General features: G+C 37.2%; 1 protein-coding gene and 1 pseudogene across 2 annotated transcripts in view; one reads left to right on the plus strand and one right to left on the minus strand.

Moving 5' to 3' along the window:
* Positions 1 to 13,344, minus strand: part of SPATA17 (spermatogenesis associated 17) — a 287,476-nt gene that overhangs the window by 174,661 nt on the left and 99,471 nt on the right. The window lies entirely within an intron of this gene.
* Positions 302 to 393, plus strand: LOC128597746 (uncharacterized; annotated as a pseudogene).

A 13,344-nucleotide genomic window follows, 5' to 3' on the forward strand; every position in this document is an offset into this window, starting at 1 on the left:
TTTTATGGCTTCCCCTTACCTTGGGAAGGAAACTACGTGGCTTGATGAAAGGGACGCTATAAATGTACACACGGTATGCACTGCAGATCACTGAGGAGGAAGTTATGTGAATTTAATAGAGATGCAAAGGAGCAGATCGCAATCCTTTTCCTTTTGTGGCTCACTGTAGACCCCTTTATAAGATAAATTGGAATAATACCAACTGATTTTTGCTGGCAGAGAAAAAATACCAAGCCCTGTAAAGGACAAGTCAACACAAGTCTGAAGAGGGATGTAGTCTGCTGTCCTGAGCTCAACACAAATAGCTTCTCGGCCTTTTGGCTAAGATCAAGTGTAGTATCTGAGCTCAACACAAAAGGTTAATGGGAGAGGGCTGATTGGAATGTAGCCTGTGTCAGTAGGTGGAAGATTTTCTGCACCTACCTACTTTATTGAGTCCCTCGTGGGCCTCTGGACCCAGTCATTCTGACATGGTGTCATCTTTAGGAAAAACAGATGGCACGTGTGAATGTGCAGTAAAAGAATGGTAACCTCGGAGGCCAAGAGGGGGTGCTAATATGGTGCTGGGGCAATAACCCGGAACATCAGAGGCAATCCCAAAGCAGAGGGAAAACTCACAAAATCTTGATCAAGTGATCATTGGGGATAGTGGGGCAGTGATGAAAACAATGGGGCCAGTGACAGAATGAATTTGCCAGTTCTTGGTTTCTGCCTGACATCTGAAGTTGTGAAAACAATGGCGTGACTAACTAAATAAGCTCCAGAGTCCTTAGACAATTTAAGGGAAGAAAAATTAATTGGAAACAGAGCTATTTTATGGAGAGAAAAAGAAAAAGAAAGTCATTCAAATATACATACACAAAATATACAAACTCACCAAAGCATGCATTAAATGTTATTCTCCAAAAGTACTTGTCTCTGGTTTGATTACAAAAGAGGTTTTATCTTCTTCTTTTACTTGTAAAGAAATTATTTACTTATATCATGTTTTCTATTTGTATTTTTATTCTTTTTCTATACGTTTTGAAGTTTTTACAAATGCATGTATTATTTTATCCAAAAAGTTGCAGAAAATAATGGGGGGTAACAAAATTTTTCTAAATATATTTCGTACATTTTTTACTAATCTTTCATTACATGTAGAATTGCTCATTTTAAATATTTCTACCTCAACATGTGAGCTGTTTCTTTTTCCAAGAACATTTCCAATTGGTTTGAATAATGTCACTAAGAAGATGGTAGGACTAGAAAATCCTGATAGAAACCAGGTTCACGTCTGTGTAATGGGTGCATATTTTAAATACCCTCCACCTATTTTTCTTTAGCCAGTTTCTCTCCCTGTATTATTTCTAATTACAGCCATTGGGAGAGCAGGCCCTACATTGTACCTTTTAATATATGAGAAATATATTAAATGGGGAGGACCTGGAAGAAGGGAGGGCGAAAACCCAGTCTCTTCCAACCCCATAGTGCCCATGGAAGACAATAGAGAGTGCAGGAGATTGGTTAAAATTCAGCTTCCAGTGCCCTGACCTCTAACCTCCAGGCCAACTCTTGGAAGCAAAGAGGAATGTTTGGTAAAAGGATGCCAAAGACGGGCATTTTCCTACCTTTTTCTGGGAACATGGGAGAACACCACTTTACAAGGCAGCTTCAAGACGACAAGGAATGGTTCCATCACAGTAAAGGTGATCAGCAGAAGGGCCAGGTAGAGAGGGCTTAGTTAGCGCTCTCAAGGCTTCCTGGGCTCCCATAACATAGAAGGACCAAACTGAATACATATCTTTAAGGGACAAGCCAGATCTAAATTAGGGACCAGGGCTTGAGTCATGAGAACAGCTATGACAAAAATACAGACAACCTTGAATGGGAGTCTGCAGTGTAGCAGGCCTTGTCAAAGAGTCATTTGGAGCACATGAAAGATTTCAGAGAGACTGGCAGCAACCGAAAGAGAAAGTGCGGAGCCTGATGAGGAAAGGAAAACCACTAGACCGAAATTAAGCTGAGGATGCTTAGAGATCAAATGCAGGTCTCAGCGGCAGATGCAAGCAGAATGCCTCGTGGCAGGACAGATCAACCATATAGCAGCAGACACCACCCACTGTTACACAAACTTAAATCAAGCATCCCTCTTAACCCCTCGGGCGGCGAGGTAACAGAGCCCTCTATACACTAACAGAACACCTTGGCAAGGATTCCAGGAGCTCAAGGAATTATGAAAGCATAGACTTATTTTTAAAGATTATGCTAATTAGGGGTGGTGCCTGTGGCTCAAGATGGTAAGGCGCTGGCCCCATATGCTGGAGGTGGCGGGTTCAAGCCCAGCTCCAGCCAAAAACGGCAAAAAAAAAAAAAAAAAATTATGCTAATTAATTTTATGGAGCCAAAGTGGACTGACTGATATCAGAAAGGAAGGAATGAAGTTGAAGAATTCACCAAGATTATTAAAATTAAAGGAACAGAAAGTTGTTATATTTTGTGGTACATCCGAATGTGATGACTTACCTGGAAATGTGTGATAGTTAAACTCATAACACATAGTATATTAGTTTATGTAAATAAATTTTGCAATCTAGATCTACAGATGGTGCCAAAAATGTATACACATATTAAGAAACGGCATTAAAATGGTAATAATATATACCAATAACAAAAGGTGAACATAAGTCATGCTGAACTCTTCTTGTAATTGCAGAAGTTAAACATGACTTCTGTATTATAAATTTAATATATCATTTTCCATTATTAATGTGTGTATACATGTGGTTTTTTGCACACTCTGTATACAAGGTGTCTCTTTAATAACACATACATATACATTTATACAGACTTTTTTTATTATTTAAAAGATTGACAGTCCAGGAGAGGTGGCTCATGCCTGTAATCCTAGCACTCTGAGAAGCTGAGGCAGGAGGATTGCTTGAGCTCAGGTGTTCGAGACCAGCCCGAGCAAGAGCAAGACTCCATCTCAACTAAAAATAGAAAAACTAGCCAGGCATCAAGGTGGGAGCCCACAGTTCCAGCTACTCAGGAGGCTGACACAAGAGGATCTCTTGAGCTTAAGAGTTTGAGGTTGCTGAGAGCTAGGATGATGCCACAGCACTCTACCCAGGGTGACAAAGTAAGACGTACAGATATATAGTCTATATCAGCGGTTCTCAACCTGTGGGTCATGACCCACAAGAACTGTATTCAAGGGCCGCAGCATTAGGAAGAACCACTGGTCTATATCCTTCCGTCCGTTCCTCCTTCTTCCTTCTTCCTCCTTCCTCTACTTTCTTCTCACTACTTCTCCCTCACATTATCGTGTTTTCCTATGTCCTTGCTACCTTTGCAATACTGGCTGCTGCATTTGAATAATTATTTGTAGAAATAATTGTAGGCTGAGAATGATGGCATTTTCCCTGAGAGGGTTTTCAGATTTCTTTAAGGTCCCTTGGGTTCCTTTTAGACTGGAAACCTTCTCAATTCAAGTTCAAGCCTTTAAGTTACCTAAACTACCCAGTTACCTGGCAGTTTGACTGCAAATCCCACATTAAGCTACTTTACTTTCATTTTTACTTACTGTAAGACTTTGGAGGATCCAGGCTGAAAGTTGAGGGAGAGATTTATCACAGTTCCTACTTTTGGCCCTGACTTGGAATTTTTTTTACTCCTGACCCTTCTAGGGTGCCAAAAGCACAGCCCCTCTACCCACACAGGCCCTTAGTCAGACATTCTTTCAGACAGGCAGATGACCACAGGGCAAAAGCAGCTTTGAATGTAAACTTATATCTAAGTCCTCATCTTCTCCTATATTTTGGCCATTAACTTATTTACTATGTTGATAGCTCTTTCATGCTTAGATGTCATTAGGAGGAGGGTTGTTTTGAATTACTTAGGCATTATTAGACAAGACAACATTCCAAATCCGATCTTTGTCTTAGGCTCACATACCTGTCAAGGCCTGACTTTATCTGCAGCTAAAATCTTAAGCTTCCCAGCCATTGGTTATGACCACCTCAGCTTAAGGTATAGAAGTGTAAGTGTTTTTTAGAACTTCATGGTGCCAAATTACAGAACTCAAGTTAAACAAGAACACACGATGTGTTGAGCACCTCCCTTAGCAAATCAATTACAACCTTCCATCTCTGCTTGCAGACTGGAAAACTCTAGTCCAAGTTTATCTATTTCTCATAGAAATTTGCTTGAAGAGTCAAGGAAGAGGCCACACACACTAATATTCTGCAAAGTACCTATTGTTACAATTAATGTCAAAGCCTTGATAGGTAGTAATCTGCATCGCAGGGCATGGAAAATGAAATATGAAAAACATTTTACATCACATAATAATGGTTTCCAATCTAGCACCAAACTTCCTCCAGTAGCCAAATTTCCATTTTAAGTTCTGTTCCTTTTAATGCCCAACTAACCTCTCATAGGCCATGACTTAGTCAAATGGCTCCTACTAACTACACAGAAGTCTGTGAAAGTGAGTTTTTAGTTTTCTAACCACAGTGTAGGGAAAGCAACTTATAAAGAGTGTTGGAATGGGGTCTTAAGTGAGCCCAGTTATTTATGGTATATGCCTCAACTGAAATACAATCAATACAACTTGTAATAATTCAAAGTATAAAAAGGTATCGTGTTTTTGCTTAAACAAAAAGGCAGAGTTCCAACCTCTAGACTCATTACTATTTTGGTATGTGACCTCACCATTTACTTAAACTCTGAGTTTTATTTTTCGTCTTTGATATGTAAGAATATACATCCCAAAAGGAGATTTGTGCGGATAGATAACATAGAAAATACCAGGCACAAGAAACACTAAATAATAGGATGAACCACAATTGCCCTCTATTTACTAAGCTGGTCATTGCTTGTGTCATCTAAATTTATCCACCTAAATGTTTAGTTTGATAATTAATTATGACATTTCTGATTATGACATGCCAGATTCATCTTTCTGTTACTTCTGTTCACGAAGAACACATAGGTATGCTGTACACAGAGCCAAATGTTATCACTGAGTCTGTAATTAAAGCATTCCTTTTGTTTATGTTTGCACCATTTCAGCAGCTACTCAGTTGGGATGCTATTTGTCTACACTATACATGTGCCTAAAGAGGAATCTGTTATTGTTGAGCATCTATTCAATGCCAATAGACTAAATATATTCCAGATTCTTATCATTCGCACTTCTATTTTTCTACTTAAGATTAATTGTGACTTTCAAATCAAGTAGGTGAAAGTTCTGAAGAATTCCTATGCAACAAAACAAGGAGGCAGAAAACAAATGCTGCCTCCCAGATTTTTACACCAGGTTGCTGCTTTGAGTCTTGGGTGCTATGCATGTTACCAGGGCGAAAGGGCACACTGATGTCCTTCATGTTCTATTTATTTGTTAATTAAAGCACAATTGGAAATGTGCTGTCTACACAGCTTAATGTGTTAAAACTTCAACTCCAGAGAACTAAAAGTCTTTATTTCTACAGGTCCCTGATGCCGAAGCCATCTCTTTCTTTTCTCAGGTTTGTCCCTAGCTTACTGCATCTGTTGGTTCTGTGTAATCCGCTTCCAGAGCAAGATTACTTAAAAACTGTGGTGGTGAGCATGCTGAGGCTCCAAGACAACCGTTATAAGGACAAGAGACTATATTCAAATCTTCTGAATATAGTCTCCTAGAAACTAGACGAATTTTCATAAACATCACTTTGAAAAGGTTTTTTTTTTTTTGCTTTATTCTTGAAAATAAATGCAAATTAGCACATTACAAAGACAGCATTTAACACAAATATTGACATAAATATTTTGAAACAGCAAGCTGTTAGAGAGCTGTTAGTTCTGGATTGTGATTATCATCACTGGGAACAAACAGTGCAACAGAGGAAATACAACACAGACAAACTGCGAATTTCAATATCTAAGAGAATTTCTAACGCTACAGCCAGAAGTTGTTCACGTAAAAATAACAGTCACAGGCATGGAGCAGTAAGTCCAGTCTTTAAATGCCAAGCTAAGCACAAGCATATACGGATTTCAGAATAACCAAGGAAATCAAGCACACAGCCCAGTTCAGGCCAACGTGACAGAGCTGACCAGGGATTTTGAAAACTCTGGAGGGTCATCTCAGAAATGTGATATTTATTGATCAATACACACATCCTGGAAAAGCTGATAATGCAGTTTACTAGACCTGTCTGTTAGCATTTTGGCAAGCATGTCAATGAATCTAACTCCTTAACATGACATGAAAATTGGAATAACATTTGTATTAATGATAAATCCATTAGTCATTCTTCTCCAAAAACTCTCAAGGACTGGTTTAGTGATTTGTGAAGATATTCCAACACTGAGATAACTTTTCCTATCTTTGGGAATGCAAAATAATCTTTCAGGAGTAAAATCTTTCAAGAGCAAAAAATATATTTCAATAATATCTTTTAACATCATATTTTTTAAATTTCATGATAGTTCACCCAGAACACTTTTATCTTTAAGTTAATTAAGGATTTTAAGCACTTCATAATAATATAATGTATATGTATAAGATCTTGATTTACATGTATTATCATGTCCATCTTGGTCACAGTAAATGATAATTTTATACCATATACTTTACTATAAATTTTTTTTGGTATTATTATTTTATTATTGCTTTTATATCCATGTATTGTCATTATATACTGCAGCCAAGATTTATTTATTTATGTATTTATTTATTTATTTTATTAAATCATAGCTGTGTACATTAATGCAATCATGGGGTACAATGTGCTGGTTTTATATACAATTTGAAATGTTTTCATCAAACTGGTTAACATAGCCTTCATGGCATTATGCTGTAGATTAGTCTCATTTAAATTTTCCTTGCATCTTTAAGAAGTTCAAAGTGTTTTGAGTTTTCTGATAAATACAGTTTTTTTGTGTGTTAAAAATATACTTATTACCATATAAGGCAAATTATTTCACACATAAAAGAATATGGAAAATCTAGTTTCTCATCAAATGCAGAAATCTTTTCAGTACAAATCCTCAAATTTCGCATGAATTCTTCTGTCAGAATATTTTATGCCTCATAAATTAGCCTATTATTGAACAGGTCTAATTACTGGAAACATGGTTTTTATGTGGAACTCAAATTTACCCATTTGTCCCAATTTTTCCCTTTTCAGAAATGTAGTACATGATGGTTCTTCAAAAATTTAAAGACAGATATTTAAATTTAAAGACAGATCTTTCTCTATGCTTCTGCTTTCCAATCTGGGCCACCTCTTCATGATTTCTATAATGTCCCTTATAATTCCTACATTTTCTGCTGGATGCATATTTTCTTTTCTTTTTTTGGCCAATATGCATCATAGATACTAGCACTGAGAATTTAATATTATGCATCAAATGTAGTCCAACTAAGAGACTTTTCTGAGATCTTTCTATCACTTCATTTATTTTGAGTGCATGAAATAGTGCAATATACGGGGAAGAGTGCTAGTTTTGAGGTCATAAGATCTAGAATTCCATCTCAGTTTTGCTGTAATTTAACACCTTAATCTTTAGCTACACACATACAATGCCAGAAGCATACTTTTGTTTCTTTAACACATGCACACAGACAAGGGTAGCATCTAAGCCTCAATTTCTTAGGTGAGAGATCACAGGTGTGCTCTCCAAAGCTGAGAGAAAGGCAAAGGACTCATAGCAACTTGACAGGAAGCCCGGGCCATTCCCTCACTTTTCACTACAATGAAGCTAGAAAGAAGCTAGCTCCTTCCTTCATAAACCATCAGCATTTTTTTTTTTTAAACTCAATAGCACTGACCGAAGGAAAGATCTCTACAAACTGGCCTTTGGTCATCCCCCAGGAAAAGGCCAGCTCTCTCTTCTTTCAAATTAAAAGCAAAAAAAGTCTACCAGTCAACAAAATCTGTTTATGCACATACACATTCAAATCATCATTGCAACTTCTCATGCTCATGAGAAATAGCCAAAGACCACCAGCTGTGTGAGGAAAGACTCTTACATAAAAGGAAAGATGAAAATCATCAACTGATAAATTTAAAAAAATCACCCTGAAGGAAATTAATCGTGTAGACACTGAAATAAAACTTAACCCTTGAACTTCAATTATCTACACTGATTATTGTATTTGCCACACCCTAGTTCCATTCTACATGCACTTCTGCCCTATACTGTGACCAGGAAAACTAACTCCTGGCTGATTTCCAGTTGGGTTTAGTCTTACAGAGGACCAGAGTGCAGGAGAAAGAAGAAACTGAAGGTACTTTTTCTTCATTTCTCTCTCCTTTGGAGCTAAACACTTCTGCCAATAGCTTCATCACTCTACAAGGATGGGTCTCATGGCCAGGGGTGCGGAGTGAATATTTTAGCTCTCACTGTATTCCATAGTTTTATTTCCTCCCTTTAACACTTCAACTCTGGCAGTAGTAATAAGTTCCTATTGTTGTTTATCTCTGGATTCGAAAACATCCCTTGGTGAGCCCTCAAGTGGGCCCACATGTCTGTACACCATCCTTTCATTTAACCCTACTTGGATTCTGCTTTCTCAAATACACTAATTGCTCCAGTACTTTTAGAGAAATATGGCTATTTTACTAACGTTATAAAATAATAATGGAATGTTGTGAACAAAGACATAATCAAAATACTAGCAATATTTCATGAAAGTTAAAAATTGCTAAAATAAAAATGTCAGTAGAATGGTTGGAAGGCAGTCTCTCATAAAAACAGATGGAAGGAAAAGGCTCAGGGTGAGGGAGGGGGTAAAAAGACTTAGTGTACTACTTCCAGAGGTCCAATATCTCACCAACGAGAACCTCACGAAGAAAGAGCAGAAGAAAACATATATTACTATATCCAAATTATATAAGAAAATACTGCAGAACGTAAGGGTCCATTGATTGCTCAGTACACTGAATGCAAAAAAATCCATAAAAGAAATAATTATGAGAAATTTCAAAAACTTCAGAGAGAAAGAAATTTTGAAAACATCCTATAGTTACCACAAAAATGTACTGCTGGATCCTCCAGTGTGTTTATTGCAAGGTCACACTTCCTTGAGGCCCCTTCCAGCCAGTGATTGGAAATGGTGAGGGACTAAGGCATGACCCTGGCAAGGCAGTGGACCCCTCCTTAGAGCAAATCTGACTTGAGGACAGCCCATTATCCTGGCTGAACCTTTCTTAGAAATGTATTGCAGACTTGGTTTCTTCCCGTGTTCCTTCCATCCTTATATAGGTGTCAGACTTGCATTGCAGACTAAAAGGTTTTCTTTACTTTATCTTGCTGACAAGTACTAGCTCTTTATTTTCTGTGTCTTGTTCTTGATAGTTGTTGAGTGTCAATTATATGCTCAGTATCTCATGTACTGCATGCTTCAGGAAAATTCTGCAAAGTAAATATTGCTGTTCCAATGTACAGATGAAGAAATCTAATTTCTGTAAGATTAAGTAACTAGTTCAGGGACACATAGCAAAAAAGTGGCAGAATCATGACTAATCTACATCTATCTGATTCCAAAGTCAATGTTTCTAATTTCTCATGTCTTCAATTGGTTAGCTTAAAGTTTTCATGATTTACCCAAAGGAAATGAAAACATTTTCACATAAAAACATGTACAAGAATGTTCATAAGCATCGTTATTCAATAATAGCCGAAAAGTAGAAATAAGTCACATGTCTGTCAAAGGAATATTATTTAGCAATAAAAAAGAAATGAAGTACTAACATATGTGTACTACAACATGGGTGAACCTTGAAAACAACATACTAAATGAAAGAAGGAAGACACAAAAGACCACAGATTATAAGATCCCATTTATACGAAGTGTCCAGACTGCGCAAATCTAGAGACAGAAAGTTGATTAGTGGTTGCTTAGGGTGAAGGGACGACAAAAGGAATGGGGGAGGACCACTAGTGAGTTTATAGTAAATGAAAATGTTTTAAGTGATTGTGGTAATAGTTGCGTAACTCTGTGAGTATATAAAAACACATAAAATAGTATACTTAAAGTGGGTGTATTGTATGGTATGTGAACTTTATTTCTATAAAGCTATTACAAATAAAACAAAACATACAGCTATAACTTTAAAAAGCTTTCATTATACATGAAAAGACAGATAAAAAATAATATATATAAATATCTTTCTAACTAAATCATACTAAACAAAATCAGTATGCCGAGAGAACTATTCATTTTGATGAATGACAAATTTACATTCAAAATGGAGCTACTTCTGTGAGATATTAACAATCAACAACTATATTCAAATATTAAACATGGAAGAATACATTACATTTATCTTAAATTTCTGTCAAAAGTTTTTAAAGAGGCAGTTTCTGCACTCCAAGCTAATAATGTTTTATTAATGCTACCAATCTGTAACTCTATAGCTAATTTTTAATTCCATTATATAATTTTCTTATTCATAACCTGGGGCACTTTTTGCATACCAGGCCAGAGGTTACAATAGAACACATCTACCACCTGCAAACGCAGCCTTAAATTAATCAGTACCATTTATCTTTGTAATAGGTCCACTCTTGGTTAAGAAAAAATATTTTTTCATATGTACTACATAATTTTTATCACTATTAACTATAGAATAGATAAATTATATCTATTAACAAAAGAGCAGAAACTAAAGTTATGGCCAATGTTGTCTGGTATACAACATAATTGAAATATAAAATATATTATGATGTAAAAAATTTTGTTAATTTTTTTTCTCTAAATGAACTTAACCCTGCCAAAAGACGAAGGACTGGACTAAAGCTGTCATATTCTCTTTGAAATCCAGACGGTATAATTCTTTTTTGTTGTTGTTGTTGCTCCCAGTAGAGTGCCAACTCACAGCAACCTCAAACTCATGGGGCTCAAGCGATTCTCCTGCCTTAGCCTCCCAAGTAGCTGGGACTACAGGCATCTGCCATAACACCTGGCTATTTGTTTTAGAGATAGGGGTCTCACTCTAGCTAAGGTTGGTCTCCAACTCCTGCTCTCAGGGAATCCACCTGCCTCATCCTCTCAGAGTGCTAGGATTACAGGCGTGAGTCACTGCACCTGACCTCAGACAGTATAAATTTTAATATGGTTCTTAGTATATGTGATTAGGATAAATCATAATTGCTTTGAAACAGCATCAGTGTTTGAAATATTATCTATATTATCTTGAAAAGGCATGACTTAAAAATATTACTCTAAGTCAATGTAAAGTAAGTTTTGTCCTAGGCAAAATGCTGAAAATCAACATGCTTTATTGAAATACTACCACGCAAATGTGAGTCATGAGTGTGGAACACAGCCTCTAGAGTGGCCTCCAATGGTCTCCATGAGTCCCATATTCATCCCTTTGCGTATTTCTCTCCCTTTAAGTGTGGGATGAACAATATTTCTAGCTTTAAATGAATATAGTAAAAGTCATGGGATGTCCCTTCTGCTAGTTGGTTACAAAAAGAATGGCCATGCATCTTGGGTGCTTTCTCATGTTCTCTAGACCACTGGCCCTGTGGGAAGCCAATTTCCTTGTTATAAGCTGCCGGATGGAAAGGCCCCTGTGGCAAGAATCTTAAGGACACCGTTACCTAACAGCCAGATGAATTAAGACTCATGAGAGTGAGCTTAGAAGTAGACCCCACACACACAAAATAAAGCCTTTGTGTGCCTGCCCTGCCTGCCAATTTGACTGCAACCTCATGAGAGACCCCGAGCCTAGGCACACAGAAAAGCCCTCCCCAGATTCCTGATTGAGAAAACGATAAGATAATAAACATGCTTGTTTTAAACTGCTTTGAGTATAATTTTTTATGCACCAAAAGCTAATTAGAGTCCTGATTCCAATAAGGAAAAAAATATAATAAAGAAATGTGGAAAGGGCGGCGCCTGTGGCTCAGTGAGTAGGGCGCCCGACCCATATGCCGAGGGTGGCGGGTTCAAACCCAGCCCCGGCCAAACTGCAACCAAAAAATAGCCGGGCGTTGTGGCGGGCGCCTGTGGTCCCAGCTACTCGGGAGGCTGAGGCAGGAGAATCGCCTAAGCCCAGGAGTTGGAGGATGCTGTGAGCCGTGTGACGCCATGGCACTCTACCGGAGGGCAATAAAGTGAAACTCTGTCTCTACAAAAAAAAAAAAAAAAAAAAAAAAGAAATGTGGAAAAACACTCAAAATGCATATATTTTATGTTCTGCTATGAGAAGGAAACACCGTTTCTCAGCAAAATAAACAACCCTTCAGATGCATTTAAAACTTACCAGACTGGAGTGGCGCCTGTGACTCAAAGGAGCAGGACGCCAGCCCCATATGCCGGGAGTTCAAACCCAGCCCCGGCCAAAAACTGCAAACAAACAAAAAAAACTTACCAGACTGTTTAAATGTAACTATTATGAAAAATACAATTGAACATGTGTGCCAATACACAAATATAATTATTCCAATACCCTCTTTAAAAGGAATGTTCATTCCAATGTTCTTTTTACATTTTAAGAGATGGAGTCTTGTTTTGTTGCCCAGGCTGGACTCAAACGCCCGGCCTCAAGCCATCCCTGCCTCAGCCTCTTGAGAGGGTAGGACTACAGGGGTATGCCACTATTCCTGGCTCGTAAAAAAAAATTTCTTATGAGAAATCAGAATCTAGGAAAAAATGAAATAGATAGTCTAAAATCCCACTCTTCATATGTCTGGGCTATCCAGATCCAAAAATTTGCAACTAGTATAATTAAACATTCTTGAAATTGTGAAGTACTGGAGATTCTCATAGGAAACTGTTTTAAACAACTTTTCCATAATTCTGGACACATGGGACTACAGAAGAGTGGCTTATCTGAGCTCACAATCAAAATTTTAAAATCATAGAAGAAATTCAAATATTATGAGAGAAAGCAAGAAAAGAGCCACCTCCCAAAAGAGAGACAGAATTTTCATCCTACGAACCATAGTTAAGATCATCTGAAAGATACTTTAAATCTAGTATGTTTAAAATGTTTGAAGAGAAACTACAGAATAGACATGATACATAAGAACACCTAAAATAAGGAGAGGGAAAAGGAGAAATTGAACATACACGTCAGAGTGACATCAAAATGGATCACAAACACTTTTAGAGAAAAAAATGAGAAAATCATTGGGATCTAAGAATAAGCAAAGGGATCTTGATTCCAAAACTTGATTCCAAAAGCATGATCTATAGGAGGAAAAATTATTAAGTTGGATGTCATTAAAATTAAAAACTTCTGTGAAAAGACCATATGAAGAGAATGAAAAGATAAATGGTATGTTGAGAGAACATATCTTCAAACAACATCTCTGACAAAAGACTCATATCCAGAATACCAAGAAATTCAACAGTAAAAA

Source organism: Nycticebus coucang, chromosome 10, assembly GCF_027406575.1.
Source record: "Nycticebus coucang isolate mNycCou1 chromosome 10, mNycCou1.pri, whole genome shotgun sequence".
NCBI lineage: Eukaryota > Metazoa > Chordata > Mammalia > Primates > Lorisidae > Nycticebus > Nycticebus coucang.